Raw genomic sequence first — 20,644 nt, 5'->3', positions numbered from 1 at the left:
GGTTAGCAGTAAGGCCAGCCTGTCTCAAGCTTTCAAGAACGGCTTGAAGCCACTCTAAGTGTGTTTTCCAATCATTGCTAAAAATCACGACATCGTCAAGGTATGCCCCGGAATATTCAGAATGAGGACGCAGGATCTGATCCATCATACGCTGAAAAGTTAGAGGTGCCCGTGAAGACCAAGCGGAGTCTTGTAAATTCATAAAGTCCGTCAGGAGTCACGAATGCGGTTTTCTCACAACTGCTAGCCTCCAAAGGCACCTGCCAATAGCCTTTCGTGAGATCTAGCATGGAGATATAGCTCGCCTGATCCAGTTTTTCCAACAGTTCATCGACACGGGGCATGGGATAAGCATAGAATTTAGAGACCTTATTTAAGCGTCTGAAATCAATACAGAACCGAACCGAACCGTCTTGCTATGGGACTAATACGACTGGGCTGCACCAGTCACTTTTACTTTCACAAATTACACCCAGTGTCAGCATCTTTTTTACCTCTTCGCGCACAATATTTCGCCGCGCTTCCGGTATCCGGAACGGCTGCATCTGCACTGCGAACATCAGGTTCAGTGGTAATTTTATGTTTTGTAATGTTAGTCTTGCCTGGTAAATCTGAAAAGACATCAGTGTTCCGTTCTATCAAAGATAACAGTTCTGTCTTTTGCGTGTCAGTAAGATCGTTACCAATGGTAACATCGGTCTGAGAAACAGCAGCCAAGGAAGTGTTAACCTCTTGTCGGTCGTGCCATTCCTTCAAGAGGTTAATGTGTAAAATCTGGAATGGTTTTGCCGGCCTGGTATTCTAACCTTGTAATTTACCAGACTCATACGCTCCTCAATAATGACGGGGCCCTGCCATTTAGCTAAGAATTTGTGTGGGTCGGACGGAACCAGTACCAAAACGCGATCACCAGGTTTGAATTCACAGAGCTTACTGTGCCTATCGTAAAGACGCTTCTGAGTTTCCTGTTCTCGTTGTTGGTGTTCCACAGCAATAGAGGAAAGCATAGAAATTCTGTCTTGCAATGAAATTAGTCGATCTGCAAAGCTTGGTCCTTGAGCTGCTCTCTCGTTTCCTATCCATTCCTCTCGTACAACATCCAGGATGCCTCGCGCGCCTGCCAATAACAACTCGAAGGGACTCAAGCCAGTGGGCGCCTGGGGAGACTCTCGCACCGCGTACAAAACAAAAGGCAGGACAGTGTTCCAGGTTGTGGGATCATTATGAGCAACTCGCCTGATCATCTGTTTCAAAGTTTTGTTAAATCGCTCAGTTAAACCATTCGTTTGAGGATGGTAAACAGTAGTACTCAATTTCTTAATAGCAAAGCTGTCACACAATTGTCTCATCACGCGAGAAGTAAAAGGTGTGCCTTGATCAGTTAAGATTTCTCTAGGGATACCAATATGAGTAAAAGTATCACACAGAGCTTTGGCTACAGCCGAGGAGTTGGCCTTTTTTAGGACAGTCATTTCTCGATATCGTGTTGCATAGTCAACCAACGCCAGCAAATATTGGTACCCATTCTTAGTCTTAGGTAAAGGGCCTACAATATCTAATCCCACCCGCTGAAAGGGAACTTCCAAAATGGGCATAGGACAAAGGGAGCCGAGGAGGCTTATAAGCGGAGACGATCTGGCAGTCGGGACATGAAGTACAAAACCGTTCAACATCTTTTCCCATATTAAGCCAATAAAATCATTTTGATAACAAGCTCCCTGGTTTTGTCAGCACCGAGGTGCCCTCCCAAGATGTGAGAATGTGCCAGATGCAAAACAGTTTCCCTATGTGCTTCAGGTACAACCAGTTGTTCAATAAATTCCCCCTTTAAATGATCTGAGATCACTCTGAAAAGGCAACCGTCCTTTTCTATAAAGTGCGGGGTTTTCATGCCCACGGAATCACGCTCTTGGTAATAAGAGTCATTGGCAGAGCGAGCCTGTTTAAATGCTTATTCTAATGAGCTATCAGTATGCTGCAAACGCACAAAATCTGATTGTTCATTAATGCTCGGTTTGTGTTCGGAGGCGTTTGCAATCTGGGAAGATGTAGAAGGACCAGCCTGCCATTCTGGAAAATTGTCGGGGGTGACCTCCGTCTCACTGGAGAGATCGGGTTCAATATCTAAGTTGGGCTTTAGATTTTTTCCCGGCCGCTACCAGTTCTTCGTCTTGGTTTTCTTCTCCCCCCACTAAGTTCAATATTGGACTGGACTACTGGTCCCTGACATTTATTAATCAGTTTAGGAAAAAGGGCATTTCTCCGTCCTATGAGTAATGGCCATGGGCACGAGTCTGAAATGGCAGACCAAACCTTAAAGTGGCGACCCCTATAAGTTAAAGGAAGAAGTAATGTCTGATAATCTTTAACATCACCATGTACACAGCGTATTTTTACAGTCTCACAGTCTCTAAGGCATCGTTCATCAAGACGATACAAAGGTCACTTCCTGAGTCTAACAATGCTGAGATTTCTCTGCCCACCAATTTCACCAGGATCAACAAGCCATCTTTTCTATCCGAAGAATATGTAATATTTGCGCAATAAACCTCAGCCAGTCCAACTTCCATTGATTGAGCCGGAGACAAGCAACATTCTCTTGTCAAATGGCCGAGTTGATCACCCCGGAAACATCTACGGTCGCCTCCGCTTCCAAATTATCGATTATTGCGATGTCCACGGTTTCCTCGGCCCACTGTTGCCGTTTCCTCAGAAATAGGTATCTCTTCTTCGACTGGATTCCCTGGGGTCCTACCTGACCCCATTCGATTTTCATGTCCTGCAGCTTGACGATGTTGTAGCTGTCGATCGAAGCGAGGAGAATGTCCTAGACGTTCATTCACAGGTTGCGAAGCAGCACCAAATCCACCGCTCTTTCTCCAAGCGGACTGTGAATCCTCCAATTGTCTGGACATAATCGTTAAAGATTTAATATCATGAAGCAGAAATTCATCTCGAAGAACTGCAGGTATCCCGGTAAGTAGTATATTCATGACAACTTTTTCCATCACGTCTCCTTCAAACCAGCAGTGCACTTTATGTATCAAATCTTGAATTTGCGCACGGATTGGGTCATCCATGTTTAGTTTCCAGTCTTTAAGTGCATGACTTTTAGCCATTTGAAATAAGTCCTCGGCGGTATCCATCCGTGCAACCACTTCTGGTACCACTTGTCACACTTCGGTCACAGATTTGCACAGAGACATAGATGGTTGTAGAAAACAGGAATTTTATTCAAACACTGCAAACAAACATTTGTTTCTTTTTCAAAAGCTTAAACGAGCTCCATGACAAGTCAGAGATGACAGTTCCGCTAGGAGCAGAGAATGTCAGAGACAGAGAGAGAGAGAGAGAGACAGACAGACAGACAGAGAGAGAGAGATAGAGATAAAAGCAAAACAATCAATTCCAAAACTGACATGCACTGCACAAGGCTTTTAAGTTAGTGGAGTATTGTGCGAGGCTTGTACAGTATTACGCGTTATTGCGCAAGTGAGAAAGTAAGGAGCAATGTGAGGGTAGTCTGTGTTTCAGGGGTTGTGGTTTTCCCAGGGGTGTCTATATCTTCTTGGGGTGTGATCAGCCCTCCAGCTCACAGTATATACAGTATGTTGTATGTGGCATTAAAGCAACAATACAATAGGTTTCAGAAAAGCATAAGCTTTATCTCAGTCTGTTAACAACAGTCAGACTTAAAAAGTACATCTAAAAAGGTACAACACTGCTACTTTCATTATACATACTCTGGATTTGGGGGCAGAGCACGTCCCAGCAGCCCTGGGTGAAAAGCAGGAACCATCCCTTCCTACACACACACACACACACAGAATAAACCACTTTGGAACTGCCAGTTGTCCTAACAAGCATTTCTTCTAGGATGTGAGAGGAAAACAAAGTTCCTGGAGGGGAACCCATTCAAGTTCATGCAGAACATGCAGACTCCACATGGACCACAACTTTTTACCTTTTGGAACTAGGAGGAACTGGTATCATACCTGGTATCAAACAAAACCTTAAGGACGGTATGGTTCATTCCTCAAAAGAAGAGTGGATCTACAGTGGGAAGATTGCAGGCATTATTATAGTTTTTTGTATTGCATTTACATCTGCCTGGAAAAATACAACACACTCTTTTTGAATAGAGGTTTTAAATAGTCATCAGTTGCATTTTATTAACTATAATACTTAATGTGCTTGGAATATTTAATAGAATTGTTTTGTATGATGTCTCATGGCCATTTTATAATGAATTTCTTATATTGTTTACAGGCATACAGGATATTGTTTTAGTTTAATTATTAAAGGTGTATGTCCATGTGTTTTATATATACCCAGCTGGAGTTGGACTTGGAAGCAGTTGTCTATCAGGTTACTGTTGTCAGAGTCGATAGAAATGTACCAACTCCTTCTCCAACTAAATGTAAACTGAAATTTAATAAATTTGGTACATTTTGTCCCATGTTTAATGCTACTCAATGTTTGTGACATCTTTAATGATAAATATTATCCAGAATAGCATCCCTACAACCTTTAAACCCAAACTTTAATAGGTGAGGCTGCTAAAAAGCAGCCTGATGATTCACTCTGTCAGTGATGAATGACTAGAATCTTGTATGTTTTCAGTCAACATAGTAAATATATTAGTCTACAAACCGGATTCCAAAAAAGTTGGGACGCTATACAAATCGTGAATAAAAACTGAATGTAATGATGTGGAGGTGCCAACTTCTAATATTTTATTCAGAATAGAACATAAATCACGGAACAAAAGTTTAAACTGAGAAAATGTATCATTTTAAGGGAAAAATATGTTGATTCAGAATTTCATGGTATCAACAAATCCCAAAAAAGTTGGGACAAGGCCATTTTCACCACTGTGTGGCATCTCCCCTTCTTCTTACAACACTCAACAGACGTCTGGGGACCGAGGAGACCAGTTTCTCAAGTTTAGAAATAGGAATGCTCTCCCATTCTTGTCTAATACAGGCCTCTAACTGTTCAATCGTCTTGGGCCTTCTTTGTTGCACCTTCCTGTTTATGATGCGCCAAATGTTCTCTATAGGTGAAAGATCTGGACTACAGACTGGCCATTTCAGTACCCGGATCCTTCTCCTACGCAGCCATGATGTTGTGATTGATGCAGAATGTGGTCTGGCATTATCTTGTTGAAAAATGCAGGGTCTTCCCTGAAAGAGATGACATCTGGATGGGAGCATATGTTGTTCTAGAACCTGAATATATTTTTCTGCATTGATGGTGCCTTTCCAGACATGCAAGCTGCCCATGCCACACGCACTCATGCAACCCCATACCATCAGAGATGCAGGCTTCTGAACTGAGCATTGATAACAACTTGGGTTGTCCTTGTTCTCTTTGGTCCGGATGACATGGCGTCCCAGATTTCCAAAAAGAACTTTGAATCGTGACTCGTCTGACCACAGAACAGTCTTCCATTTTGCCACACTCCATTTTAAATGATCCCTGGCCCAGTGACAATGTCTGAGCTTGTGGATCTTGCTTAGAAATGGCTTCTTCTTTGCACTGTAGAGTTTCAGCTGGCAACGGCTAATGGCACGGTGGATTGTGTTCACTGACAATGGTTTCTGGAAGTATTCCTGAGCCCATTCTATGATTTCCTTTACAGTAGCATTCCTGGTTGTGGTGCAGTGTCATTTAAGGGCCCGGAGATCACGGGCATCCAGTATGGTTTTACGGCCTTGACCCTTACGCACAGAGATTGTTCCAGATTCTCTGAATCTTCGGATGATGTTATGCACAGTTAATGATGATAGATGCAAAGTCTTTGCAATTTTTCACTGGGTAACACCTTTCTGATATTGCTCCACTATCTTTCTGCGCAACATTGTGGGAATTGGTGATCCTCTACCCATCTTGGCTTCTGAGAGACACTGCCACTCTGAGAAGCTCTTTTTATACCCAATCATGTTGCCAATTGACCTAATTAGTGTTTATTGGTCTTCCAGCTCTTCGTTATGCTCAAATTTACTTTTTCCAGCCTCTTATTGCTACTTGTCCCAACTTTTTTGGGATTTGTTGACACCGTGAAATTCAACATTTTTCCTTTAAAATGATACATTTACTCGGATGAAACATTTGATCTGTCATCTACGTTCTATTACAAATAAAATATTGACATTTGCCATCTCCACATCATTGCATTCAGTTTTTATTCACAATTTGTTTAGCGTCCCAACTTTTTTGGAATCCGGTTTGTAATTAAAACTGAGGAGTTGGAGTCAAAGGTTTTGTATACTGAATGCACAGCATATGGTTTTCTTTTTCTCATGTTTTACACTACTGCTAGTGTTTAGTGCTGTGAATGTTTTTTTATTATAGCATATGGTTTGTTTAATTACTTAATTTTACATAATAATCTCTTGTAACTCTTCCATTTATCCTCCAAATGCAATGTTCTTTCATGGGTTAATATCTTGTAATGCCACCACCAGATTGTGGTTTGTCATTTACTGAGTTTCAATTGAATTGTCATGTAACGTGAACCCAGGCAGGACATGCAAATTCCATGTGGACAACAAGAAGATAAGGAATGTGAATCCTGGACACTGGAGAGCAGATGCACTGCTTTTTAGTAGTTCATATTTGGCTTATTTTCTTTGAAATATATGTTGCCCAATATGTTTGTTTTTTTTCTGAATGATACTTTCTGTAAAGGCTTTACTGTGAAAATGCCCTTTGTTTACATACAAATGCATACTTAAAAAAAAAAAAAAAACTAAAACTAAAACCCCTTACTGTTTAACAGACTGTGCAGGCAAAAGTCACAGAAGCCAAGATCATGATCTGTTTTTTACATTCAGCGCTGTGCATTGTGACACAAGAAAGAGCACTCACAACTCTTAAATTTTGTTGTCAATCACTTGAGCTTTATGGAGGAAACCATGGAATATCAAAGTGGCAGAGAGTTGTCATTTGAACATGTCTTTTTTTTCGATCTTGCCTGTACTGTACAAAGTCTGTCTGTATCATCCACCATAACACAGGGTACAGGCAAGTTCGGGAAAAAAAAAAGTTGAAATGGCATAGCGTTTTCATGTGCGTTTGTGAGAGAGGCCGAGACCGATTTTGATCTCATTCAAGTGGTTACTGGAATATAAAATAAACCCTTTCTCAAAGGTTTAAAGAAACAAGTCTGCTTTTATTCAAAAATAAAACTGAATAACAAAAAATTCAAATAACAAGATACCAAGAAAACAAGATTCACCAGTGTTTGTGTGTCTGTTTATACCTCTTCAGCAATATCTTTTACACTTTACACCGGCTTTTACAGACTGAAATCAGATGCTTCTTCTTTGTGGGCATATATACACCATCAGCACGGCAATGCCAGATCTAAACACTAGCGTGGCAAATTGCTTGCGTACTAAAGTGACTTTAGCTGCAGGTGCAAGTTCCCATCGCACTTTATGGTGCCAAGCAGAGTTGTGTTGCACTGCAACAGTCTATTAGCAAGCAAAAGCACTGTGAAGAAGCTTTCTATTGTTACAATTCTGCCTTTGTCCGGAAACGGCTCCAGAAGCTTTATGACCGCAGACTTGGAATGCCACATGGCAGATATGGAATATTGTATCTTTGATTGCCGGTACAACAAATAGTCCTGAGTAGGCATCAGCCACAGCACCAATAGTGGTCATCGCTGCTCTTGTTAAAAGAATGGAGATAAATGCCATCAACTCCGAGAGGGAGAGACAATTTCGTTGTACCACGTAAACGTCACTGACAAAATAAAACTGAATAATGTAAAAGTTAGTGCTCATTTTTTAAGTAGCCAAAATTTACACCAGGTGTTAGGTCAAATGTATGTTTTTATTATAGTAATAATAATAGCAGTAGCTCAATAATCGGAGCGCTGAGACTCGAATCCGATACCTTTGGGTTATAAGGCAACAGTTCTTACCTCTGTGCCAAGAATAAACATCAACTTCCTGTCCTGATTTTTTTTTCTTTGGTTATATTCTTGAATAAAAGTTCACATGTTTATCTGATATTTGGACTAAAGTCATCCCAAATTATACACTTCACGTCATTAGTATAACATGGAAAACGTTTCTGCTTTAGGTATGTGTTCAGCATTTCTTGCCTCACATTTATTTCCTTTCATCCTACACATACCCAGATCATTGTAGACATGGAACACACATGAAATGCATGAATTCCAAATAACGATGTATAGGGTAAATAATGCAGTATAACTCCAGGCACCTCACATACAGATTTGCAAATAAATATTCATAACTTTCCAATTTTTGTTCAGTTGACAAAGTGCTAAATGTATTGTACATACTTAAAGTGATTCATGATAATGATAACAACTAGTCCAAAAGCCATGAGATGTACAAGAATTGTGAACCACTTAGATTACATCAGAAAAAAAAAATCAATTAATGAGTAACTTAAAACAGCTGTAGCTTCCAGGCCCAAGGTCGAACTGAAAGGGTCTGATTGCATATGCGCACACACGAGCAAAGGTATGGCGAGAGCACCGCAGGGTCAAGAGCACACACAAGCAACCTGGAAACAAGCAGAAAGAAAATTTCATATACTTTAGCAATTTTCTACATAAGAAAATGCAATGACTTTGCTATAAACATTTAAAAAAAATAAAATGAGTGTTTCTTAAACTTGTTTTTCTCATGACCCAATCTTGCCTTCTAGGTCACTACGAAACCCAGTCTGTGCTAACTGTCCAAACTCTCAGAGAATAGCCACTGTCAGTCATCCTGGGTGGTAGGGGTGTTGTTCCCCTTGGAGAATCGCCGCCAATAGTCACTGACACTTCACAAATCTTATGCAACCCATTTCCTTTGAATGCAATGCTTATTCACAACTATACTTGGCCCAAAAGCTGGTAACCTGCAACCTGTGGAATGTCTGCTCATTGTGACATGGTCCTTTTGTAATGGCTTGTCCCTTCATTATCAGTGGGTCAGCATCATACCAGTTGGGTAATTTAATTTCTTGTAGTGTAACATTAAGCAATGGTATGATTATGAAGTCCCAGTGTCAGGCTCATTGTTTGAAGAGCACTGGTCTAACCAGTGTACCATTTCCCAGTGACTAGGTACAGAGTGATCAGTTTAGGAAGCATAAATGTTTTCCCGGACCACAACTTATGGGAGTTTCAACTTTGAAAAATTAACACAATTTTCTACTTCCCTCCTCTTTTCCTAAAATTTGGATATTGAACATATCAGTTTTCTGAATGCAAATAGCTGTAAATCTTACGTTACTTTTTCACAGTGTGTAACTAAATGAGATATTGTTCTTTTGCTTGTTGCTGATGCACTGATATTACCTAAGCCTGTATCATCTTAGCACTTAGTGGCAGACACAAAAGTCGCCGCCATCCACGGTGTCACATGAGCTGGGTTTTAATACAGACAACAGGATTGGTAATGATAATCAGGGTAAGGTTCAGTAGCATTTTCCACATGTATTTGACTTGCAACAGAGAGGGGTGTGGAAAAAAAGACGAGATTAAAAATAGACGGATTTAGATGACCCCATGGGCTGACTGGATAGCTTTTACATTCAGAGGTAAGCTGAGAGGCCACAAAGAAGTTAGCAGTTATGAAGAAGTAATCGGAGATGGTCAGCTTCTTAAGTAAGAGTGTACCGAACTTCAATCAGGGGAGTCCAGGAACCTGAGTGATGAATGGTCTCAGGAAAAAGGCTTCCCTTGAAAGAGAGAAATCAGACACAAACTGCACAGGGGTAGGAAGGCACCAATTAAATGGCTAAAAATAGCTTCACATTAGTATGGGGAGAAGAGAAGATCAAGCAATCCTCTGTCATGTCAAGGTGCATTATGGGTCAGCATAGCAGTACTGATTACCTACCATCAATGCAGCCTTTGAGGAATTCAAGAAATGGGGCAGTAGTGAGTCGGATCATGCAAATTAAAAAAAATATATTTGTACACTCAATGTCATCATATAGGGGGTATTAAAAAGTACAGCATTAATGTAACACCTGTTTATAATGATATTTTTAGTGAAATGTTTCAAAACCTAGCAGGAGTGCCTAAAATTATTTGGGTGAAAATGTTGAGCTCTGTGTGAAAGTGGTGTGAACAGCAGGGATGGGCAGGACAGGATAGCTTCGATATACAGGCAGAATTGTATATGTCACTGATTGACTACCAGCTCCACAACTTCAAGAAGAAAAAGAGGGTTTACAACTCGGAGTGGATCAAAGTAGCCTGAAACATCCACAGACGAGGATCAGAAAATGGTAAACCTCATTTTAATACTAGTAAATAAACAGTAATAATCATGGTGTTGAGTGGTGACATGTTGCATGTTCATTGGACATGCAAGTAAGAGTTTCAGTGTACTTTGTACGTGTATCAATACTACAATAACTATTACATGTAAGGGAATGGGTCCAGCAGACCCCCGTGACCCTGTGTTAGGATATAACGGGTTGGATGATGGATGGATGGATGTAAGGGACATAGGAGCGAATATTCAAATGAGTACTCCAAACTTGAGAGTAGGAGCTAGGAGCTTCTCCATGAGGTTGTGGCTGCCTGGCGCTCAGACACTGTGGTTTTTCATTCAATGGTCTGGGTGCTGCCCTGCTCTGATTTAGCTGTGCAAAAAAGGAAACAGAAGGGGTCTCGTTCAAAGAAGTGTCACTTTAAAATTTTGTTCTGATTGTATTTTTTCCACCCATCCATCCATTGTCTAACCCGCTGAATCCGAATACAGGGTCATGGGGGTCTGCTGGAGCCAATCCCAGCCAACACAGGGCACAAGGCAGGAACCAATCCTGGGCAGGGTGCCAACCCACCGCAGTTGTATTTTTTGTGACTGAATAAACCGAACATGTTTAACTTTTGCAGTGGTCGGGTTCCTTCATACTTTAAGGAGAAACCATGACCAATAAACATTTAATACACACATCTTTGTGTAAAACTAACTGAGCCAATACTGTAAAAGAACTGAAGACATTGTTTATGTATGCTGGTGAATTTTGTAAAATTGACGCTAAAATTTCTTATGCATGCAATTTCACAATCATGAGATGTAAAATAAAAAGAGTTATCTGGGACACCGTTTTTTTTTAATATGCCAAGCTGAATATTTTTCCACATGAAAATGCACCAAAACAATTGCTCATGCACATTACTTCAGTTTCCACAGGAAAGCACACTACAAGTGAACCAACCACTTAACACCCTTTCATATTTTTTGTTTCCTACAAATAAGTCTGAGGAGATGCACACTTCAGGCACCACCATGGAGGGATGTCTCCAACACAAAGCCAAGGTTGTCATTATAATGGTGAAAGTGGGCGTCATACTACTGGAATAACAACAATACACATCATACAGGTCATCAAAATGTCTGAGTCCAGTGCTTAGTTTTATGTTTGTTTTTTTCCACTAGAGAACTTTATTTAAACAATGACCGATAGATGCAGAATTAGCACATGAAAACACTTCCAGACTGGACCTGAATGAACACCTTCATGTTATGTTCTGGTTAATGTTTTTATTTCTTTTCCTTGCCTTTTTATTTTTTCAGTTTGGATTATTTATTATGATGATTTCTTCTATTATTGTTCTGTTCATTTACAATTTCTACAATATCCATCCATCCATTACCCAACCCGTTATATCCTAACTACAGGGTCACAGGGGTCTGCTGGAGCCAATCCCAGCCAACACAGGGCACAAGGCAGGAAACAAACCCCGGGCAGGGTGCCAGCCCACCGGAGGGCACACACACACACCAAGTACACACTAGGGACAATTTAGATTTGCCAATGCACCTAACCTACATGTCTTTGGACTGTTTGAGGAAACCCATGCAGACATGGGGAGAACATGCAAACTCCACGCAGGGAGGACCCGGGAAGTGAACCTGGTCCCCTAACTGCGAGGCAGCAGCGCTACCCTATGCGCCACCGTGCCACCCAATTTCTACAATATGTTTAATATATTACAATTTTTGTTATGTTTAACAGTGTTTATGTACTTTTTTTTTAATGTTGCTTGTGTTTTGGTGGCGGAACCTCAGGAGGCAGGACCACTCTTTGCATCACTTTTGAAGGGACCACCCCTACCCCCATAAAAGGAAGGCTGGAAAGCATAGTCCTCCCAATGTATTAAAGGCATTTTGGTGGAGTGTGGGTTTTTCAGTGAGTACTGATTTACTGGTTTCTTTAACTCTTCCCCCTCTTTAAGGATTTTGTGTCTTGTAGGCAACTCCTTTTACTTCTTTTTTGCTCTTTTGAGCGTGTTATTACATTTTCTTATTTTGTTAATAAATCTCTTTTTCATAAAGATTTTTTTGCTGGTCTGTCTCTGTACAAGCCAGAATGTTATGGTAATTGTTCTCCTTTTGATTGCATTTTGGGACTTTATATTTTAGAACTTTTGAAGCCAAAGCCCATTCGGCACAGTGCATGCCAAAGTCAGCCATCGGAGTATGTTGTCAGGCTTCCTGGTAGTGAGTCTTATCTGGGAAGGCTAATAGGGAGTCGGGCCTTGCACTTCTTTGGCCATTTTGTGTGCTGCGGTCATAACACTTTCTTGCTCTTGTCACACACGTGCGCATGGGAGGCAGCTAAAGGGCTTGAGTGAAGGCAGTTCGGAGGCATGCCGGGGTGTGGCAGAGTGCACTGACTCTTTTTCTCCTTTGCCTGTAGACCATCCCCGGGGGATTTCACCTGGATCTCCTGACATCACTTCCGGGACTGAGCCAATGGAACTCGGCCACACCAGCTCCAGTCCCTCTGATGTCACCTCCGCCTACTGAGCCAATGGTGGAAGACCACGTGCCAGATCCATACGACCTCACTTCCTGTCTCCCCCTTTAAAACCTGCCCCCTTTCCTTTGTTTCCTCAGTCTTGTTTTGGACTCGGTTGTATGCACTTCAGTGCTCTGTATTTTTACAAGAAAAACGACTTTGCAGCCAGGATACCACAATATACGGGTGGCTGCCCCAACTCTTTATCTGTCCATGTCTCGTTCTTGTGACACTGTGTAAATGGTATGAATTTTTCAGGTTGAGAAACACCTTTTATTTCATGAAGTTTTTGTAGTAGTAGTAGAGTGTTGTATTGTGTTAGTCATTATGGAGGAAATGAGAATTCAAGCAAGATGACACCTTTTATTGGCTAAGTGAACCGATTACAATATGTAAGCTTTTGAGGCAGCTAAGGCCCCTTCTTCAGGCAGGTTGTAATGAAGTTTTTGCAAAGTGAAACACAAAGTTTTTCTCCAAATTCAATTTCTCGCAACTTGCTTGCTTTTCACTACTTGAAAGTTGATTAAGAAGTTGGGCATATTGCTATGATCAGAGCCATCTTAGGATATGGATACTGGCCAGGGCCCACAATACACTTGTGCTTGAAAGTTAACCCTTCAGAATTTTCTATATTTCTGCATAAACATGACCTAAAATATCATCATATATTCATTCAAGTCCTAAAAGTAGATAAAGAAAAACCAATTATAAAAATGAGACAAAAATATTATACTTGGTCATTTATTTATTAAGGAAAATTATCAAATATTACATATTTGTGAGTGGCAAAAGTATGTGAACCTTTGCTTTCAGTATCAGCAATAACTGCAACTAAATGTTTCCAGTAACTTGTGATCATTCCTGCACACCGGCTTGGAGGAATTTTAGCCCATTCCTCCATACAGAACAGCTTAAACTCTGGAATGTTGGTGGGTTTCCTCACATTAACTGCTCGCTTCAGGTCCTTCCACAACATTTCGATTGGATTATGGTCAGGACTTTGACTTGGCCATTCCAAAGCATTAACTTTATTCTTCTTTAACCATTCTTTGGTAGAACGACTTGTGTGCTTAGGGTCGTTGTCTTGCTGCATGACCCATCTTCTCTTGAGATTCAGTTCATGGACAGATGTCCTGACATTTTCCTTTAGAATTCTCTGATATAATTCAGAATTCATTGTTCCATCAATGAAGGCAAGCCGTCCTGGCCCAGATGCAGCAAAACAGGCCCAAACCATGATACTACCACCACCATGTTTCACAGATTGGATAAGGTTCTTATGTTGGAATGCAGTGTTTTCCTTTCTCCAAACATAACTCTTTTCATTTAAACCAAAAAGTTCTATTTTGATCTCATCCATCCACAAAACATTCTTCCAATAGCCTTCTGGTTTGTCCACGTGATCAGACAAGCAGCAATGTTTTTTTGGAGAGCAGTGGCTTTCTCCTTGCAACCCTGCCATGCACACCATTGTCATTCAGTGTTCTCCTGATGGTGGACTCATGAACATGAACATTAGCCAATGTGAGAGAGGCCTTCAGTTGCTTAGAAGTTACCCTGGGGTCCTTAGTGACCTCGCTGACTATTACATGCCTTGCTCTTGGAGTGATCTTTGTTGGTCGATCACTCCTGGGGTGGGTAACAATGGTCTTGAATTTCCTCCATTTGTACACGATCTGTCTGACTGTGTATTGGTGGAGTCCAAACTCTTTAGAGATGGTTTTGTAACCTTTGCCAGCCTGATGAGCATCAACAACTCTTTTTCTGAGGTCGTCAGAAATCATCTCTGTTCGTGCCATGATACACTTCCACAAACATGTGTTGTGAAGAGCAGACTTTGATAGATCCCTGTTCTTTAAATAACACAGGGTGCCCACTCACACCTGATTGTCATCCCATTGATTGAAAACACCTGACTCTAATTTCACATTCAAACTAACTGCTAATCCTAGAGGTTCACATACTTTTGCCACTCACAAATATGTAATATTCGATCATTTTCCTCAACAAATAAATGACCAAGTATAATATTTTTGTCTCATTTGTTTAACTGGTTTCTTTTTATCTACTTTTAGGACTTGAGTGAAAATCTGATGATGTTTTAGGTCATATTTATGCAGAAATATAGAAAGTTCTAAAGAGTTCACAAACTTTCAAGCACAACTGAATTTCTGATGCCTATGTATGTTTCTGCTTTGCTGTCAAAACAGGGGCTCCAGCTCACTACTTTCCCTGGTGGCCTACGATGCTGATAAGTCGACCCTGACTTTGAATAAAGAAAGTGAGCACACCCTGTCAAACTTGCTTAGTCCAGTTAAGTGTTAGGGGGCCAGAGCCTATCTTACATTACCATTATATGCAGTAACTGTGTTCCTTAGTGGGTAGTGATATCCTGCAGCTCTGTGATTGCCAGTGTGATTTTCTACACTTGTAGAGTTCTGGTGATAACATCAGGAGAGGTCGACTGAATCAACAAGCTAATTAAAAGGAGATAGTAGTAAAGGAGAGAATTAAAATAAAACTGACAACCATTATGAACAAAGCTGTACATCCACTCTCTGACACACCAGCACTGAGCACTTTCAGACAACGAAATATTGAGCAGAAGTGTGTCAGGAAATGCTACTGGGGCTCCTTTATATGCCTGCATTTTTTATCTTTCAAACTTGAGGGAGGTTGTTGAGTTTGTTCGTTCATAATATTTCTATATTTCTAGAGCTTCTTTAAAAACTAAATTTACCCCTTGGAACAAATAAAGCTTGCTCTCTTTCTCTATCTATCTATCATGCATTTCATATCTATCTAATATATAGTGCTTTCATATCTGTCTATTTATCCTACAGATTTGTTTGTTATTTTAAATTAAAAATAGGTAGGTTGAATAAGGAAACTGAGTGTAAGTTACCTTAGAGCTGTTCCTTTTTTGGATTTTAAGACAGTCACCATTCTGTGATCGCACATTCCAGCTTACTAAACAAATGTAAAAGATTATCTAGGTATAGAAAGTGGGTAGATGGTTGGTTTTTTCAATTTAAAGAAAAACAATTGGATGTAATTTATTGAAATAAAACCCAGTACCTCTCAGGAAGAAAGTAAGGTTAGAACAAAAAAAAACTATATACAAATAGTTGCTGCTTAGTTCTTAGAGGAAAGCCGCTACAATTCCCAAGCGTGTAAGAATGCTGTATTGTTGGTCCCTGTGCATGTTTGCCCACATCTTATCTGTATTTTCTTTTGTGAACACAATTTGGCAGCCTAGTAGAAACCCACTGAGTGACAGAAGTGTTGTTGTGCAACCTTTGCTTTGTCAGGAACTCTTATTAATCATCCTGTACAAATATCAGCTCCATGTGGAAGATAAAAGAGATCTGTTAGGGTTTATGTAAGCCGCACTTTTATTATTCTGTTTAGAGGCTTTTTTGTCAGTTTCGCACTTGTCTATATAAATTCAACAAAGGAAGTGCTGCCTGGAAAAACGGTGATTTATTATGGTGGCGTATGGGAAGGACCACAAGTAAGAAATGTTCAGGGTATGTGATGGGGCCTCCCCACTCTTTTATATTACGTGCATGCAATTAATCATGATGATAATTAACTTTTGTGAATATGAAAATTAATTAAAAGTTAATTCAGTGTCTACAGAAAGAGCCCATTTTTTTCTCCAGTGAAGAATTGTGAATGGCTGCACTTTGGACTTGCTTCTCCGTGTGTTTCGTAATGTGTGATATAGGGGTGTGCATTTGTCAGTACAGCACAGCGTGTGTGCTTGTGGGCACTATATTAATGCGGGGTGCCCTGTCAGCACAGTGTTACATCTGTTACCTGACATCAAATCCCAGCCCAATGGCTATCTGTGTGCAGTCTGACCACTCTTTGCATTTCTGTGAGATGTGTCTGACTGACAGTAGATCCCCGAGGGCACCATCAGGATTGTATTGGGCAGCCAGGCAGGAGAGAAATAGACAAAGCAAACTCCACACAGATAACGAGCGAGGACCTGAACATATCAGGTAGCAAACCAAAAGCTGCCAAAGGGTAGCACGTCCTTATCATGCATTGGCTGACACAGTGTGGCAGCTCAAGATGGGGGTTAGACAGAAACAAGTAATGGTCCCCCCAATGGTGTCTAACTCTCAAAATAAAACAGTAAAGCCACCAAGGGTCTGCAGGAGGTTGAAATGCCTTTTGACCGATAAGGGGCAGCATATTGTCCCAGGTATTGCCATTTTAAAGGTGTTTAGGATGGTAGGAGGCCAAGTAGAAAAATCCATCTTATTAGATGGCAGCACAGGGAGAAAAGTGAGGTTCTTTCAATCGCCCAGCACTCTCAATCTGCACAACAGCTTTCGTTACAAGTTTCTGGTTTTTGCATGAAAATTCAACAACATGTTTTTCTGAAATTGAAACCTTAACTACTTGAAACTGGGCATACTGGGTAACTTTTGACTCTGGTTTTAAATTTCCCATTTGACTCTCATTATAAGATGAAGGTAAAGGCATGGGTTTTTAAGATATGTAGAGAAAAGTCAAGCAAAATGACACCTTTTATTGGCTAACTAAAAAGATTACAATATACAAGCTTTCGAGGCAACTCAGGCCCCTTCTTCAGGCAAGATGCATTGAGAATGGGCCTGAGTTGCCTCGAAAGCTTTTCCTAGGACTGCAGATTGAGCAGTCAGTCCCCTAACACAAGTCTGTTTCTGTCACTGATGGAAGTCAATCTTGGCACCATCAATTTATAGAAATGGAGCACTGGTGCATTGTCTGATGTGTCTTTTGTTTGTCAGGAGCTTTAAACATTGAATCGCCTTCTTTTCAGTTAGTCTACATTCTGTTTATTCAACTAAATTGTCTACTCTCCAATGCTCTTTTATTTGTTAATAATTGTGGTATGGAACTGTGATAACTGTGTGATATTAAAACTGGATTCACCTTTAGTTTGTAGCCTTATTCTGGTTGTCTCTTAAAGGCAAATACAGTATGTTGAGGTTTTTGGTGTAACAAAGACAGAGGTGTGGTACTGTTGCTCACAACTCATGGTGCTGGAGAGTGGTGATATGTTGCAGATTGGTTAGCACATGCAAGAATATCACTGTACTCTCTACATTCAACAGTAATGACCCTATATACACCAATTCCTACTGTGTAAGGAGATGTAAAGTTATGGCAAAAGAATAGTTGGGTGTTTCACACTCCCTGTGACTGGCAAATGAGGGCATATCTGGGAGATGTCAATGAAGTGTCTCTTAGGTCTGTTCAGAATCAACCAGGTACACTGTCATGTTTGAGCTAATAGTACCATGGGAAGAACAGATGGAAGAGGCCTTGGGTAGAAAAAGTGTAAAGTATGAAGTCCTCATCAGCAACTATCTTTGGAAAGGGAAGTGTTAGGATTTTGTTAGGAAGGTCACTCTCAGCAAGACCTTTGCTACACTCGCCATTACAAAACTAAGGAAGATATTGGTACTGCCAATGAGACAGCTGAGAAAGCATCCCAATGAAGAGAGCAAATCTATAGATGACTCCTAGGGCACATGCTGGGAACTGATCACTCGTGACTAAGTCACCTGGGAGAAGGCTATGCTGTCTGAAAGACCGGAACCAATCCAATAACACCCAGATACCATCACTGATGATGCATTCTAGAGAAGCATCAAGCAATGTTTTAAGGATATTAATAAAGTTTATGGCAAAACTGTTTCTATATGTTGTGATATGAGTGCATTCCAAATAATGAACAGGCTATAAGGCCTCAAAAAGTCCCATAATCAATACAATGCCATTTATTTTTTGTATAGTGCACTTCACTGAGTGCAGGTGTGCAGTTTAAATAAAAGATTATATTAATTACTAAATACAGAACTGGTACACACATAAATGCAAATTTCTTAAAACACACAAAGAATAAGGTAGAAACTGATTAAACATAAATGAAAGCCAACAATGGCTGTCCAACAGTAAAGATTAAAATTGCAAAAGAGAAAGTGATTAACAAAGTCACAGTTCTGGAGACCTCGGCATACACACTCCTACCCACTAATCAGCAGCTCTAGTCAGGGTATGCTAAACTAAGTAGTTAGTCAGTGAGACTGAATGGGGCATCTCTTACATTAGCAGTCAGGCCATTTCACAGCTTTGGTCCCTTGGAAATAAAAGCTTAGCCTCCTACTGTTATTCTGTTAATGACTGGAATCATAAGTAAGTAACGGTCTTACCGAGCCAGCCTAGAAATAGACCTCACACCAGGCAGCCTGACCACACACTCCAATGGTAGGTAGGCTTACAGTAGCCTGTTCAAGACTCCCAAACAGGAAAAAGTATTTTATAATTTATACCTAGAAAACCATTAAATGTTTCAGAATACATTAAAAATTATTCTTTAGGGAAAAGAAAGGGTCACTCATGATTTGTATAGGAGTAGCTGTGGTGCTTCAATAATTAAAAATATTTAAACAAATTGATATTAGCCCAGAGTTGAATGTGCTGAGAAGATATTATGCATTGTAGGAGATTTAGATTAGAGGCTTCCATGTTGGCTAAGACTGCAGATTAGTGCTGTATTTGTCTGATATTTCTGATTGTCTCAATGCTCAAATGTCATTGATTGTACAAACTTGTATGTTCTCATCTAGAATATAACTGGCTTCCTTGTTTCTATGTTTTTAAATGAAGTATTGCTAGAGGCAAAGTAGTTTGGCTAATGGACAGACTTATGCCACGTTTTGGAGCCTTCAGTAGTTCGGCACCATGTAGTAGCACACTATGATAAAAAAAGAATTGTCCTATGTATGGTAAATTCCTATTTGTATCCGACATTTCCGAGCTATGCTCTACTCATCCTGAATTGATTTAATCAGGTTTGAGATGGTCACTTTATGTTATAACATTTGTCACTTTTTAATAGAAAACATTCCCTCATCTGTGTGAACAGATTTGTTGTTCTTTGCAATTCCATTTTAAAGACTTGGCTGCTTGGGGACATTTTATTGTATTGTTTTTCTCTTTCATACATCTTGTTTGTGTGAGTAGTTTGTGAACATTTGTAAACGTGATTTTTAGTTTATAGTTGCCCTTCATTTTCTGTACCAGTGTTTGAAGGGTTATCCCTGTAGATTTTAGGTTAACAGTAGGCTGCTACAGTTAAATTGCTATGTGTTTTCCATTCTCCTTCCAAATACTGATTATTTAGAATAATTTGGCAGGCAGATTAAAAAAGCAAAAAGTACTGTTTTGAATGAGACACAACCTTTAACACTGTATATAAAGATAAACTTTAGAAGCAGAAATGATTTCAGAAGTCCAGCACAAATGGCACATACAGTACTGCATGCATGTGTTGTTCAAATTGCTCAGATTTAGTTACGAATGAAGCAGCTTGTCACCATTTTTTCTTTTTTTGCAGCCTGCAATATAAAATATTGAACATTTAGGTTATTTAAAATGTTTAACTTAAACTGAACACAAAGGTATAAAGATAGAACAGAAGATGTCATTGCTGTTCACAGTTTCAGTTTCTAGTGGACCCTAAGGTTGTATGTTCTGCATGTTGTCACGAGCTGAGTGTGGGTGTCTTCTTCAGTTCTTCTCATGTTAACTCCATAGATTGTGCTTTCCTCCAACAGTCAAGCAACATACTTTTAAGTTAACTCCAAATTGGCTCTGAATGAGGAGTTGTACGTGTAGAGTGTATATAGGATTGTTGTTGTTTCATAAAAATGTTCAGCAGTAGGAGAAAGTGTGTTAAAAAATGGAAACACCATAAATACAGCATATACTCCAACCACTGTGATTTGACTTAGCTTAGGTAGATCAGCTACACTGGCCACATCTCACACACACTAACTGG

This window comes from Polypterus senegalus, chromosome 3 (assembly GCF_016835505.1).
Source record: "Polypterus senegalus isolate Bchr_013 chromosome 3, ASM1683550v1, whole genome shotgun sequence".
NCBI lineage: Eukaryota > Metazoa > Chordata > Cladistia > Polypteriformes > Polypteridae > Polypterus > Polypterus senegalus.
The sequence above is the reverse complement of the archived record's forward strand: the minus strand, read 5'-3'. Positions refer to the sequence as shown.